Genomic DNA, 755 nt, shown 5'->3' with positions numbered 1-755 from the left:
ATTACAATGTCCATTGGAAATAGAGAAAAAATAAATTAAAACAAGAAGAAAATTATGAAAAATAAGTGAAATATTACATTGTCCATAGGAAATAGAGAAAAAATAAATTAAAACAAGAAGAAAATTATGAAAAATAAGTGAAATATTACATTGTCCATAGGAAATAGAGAAAAAATAAATTAAAACAAGAAGAAAATTATGGAAAATAAGTGAAATATTACATTGTCCATAGGAAATAGAGAAAAAATAAATTAAAACAAGAAAATAATGAAAAATAAGTGAAATATTACATTGTCCATTGGAAATAGAGAAAAAATAAATCATACCAAGACGAAAACGATGAAAATTATGTGAAATATTACCTTGTCCATTGGAAATAGAGTAAAAAATAAATCAAAACAAGACGAAAATGATGAAAAATAAGTGAAATATTACATTGCCCATTGGAAATAGAGAAAAAAATAAATCAAAACAAGACGAAAATGATGAAAAATAAGTGAAATATTACATTGCCCATAGGAAATAGAGTAAAAAATAAATCAAAACAAGGCGAAATGTTGTTGCAAGACGTTGATACCTTGAATCGAAAAGATGCATCAAAACAAGACGCGATGTTGTTGCAAGACAATGACAGCCTGAATCGAAAAGACGCATCAAAAAAGGACGAGATGTTGTTGCAAGATGTTGATACCTTGAATCGAAAAGACGCATCAAAACAAGACGAGATATTGCTGCAAGATGTTGATACCCTGAAT

The sequence above is a fragment of the Palaemon carinicauda genome, chromosome 26, assembly GCF_036898095.1.
Source record: "Palaemon carinicauda isolate YSFRI2023 chromosome 26, ASM3689809v2, whole genome shotgun sequence".
Taxonomy (NCBI): domain Eukaryota; kingdom Metazoa; phylum Arthropoda; class Malacostraca; order Decapoda; family Palaemonidae; genus Palaemon; species Palaemon carinicauda.
This window is presented reverse-complemented; position numbering follows the sequence as displayed.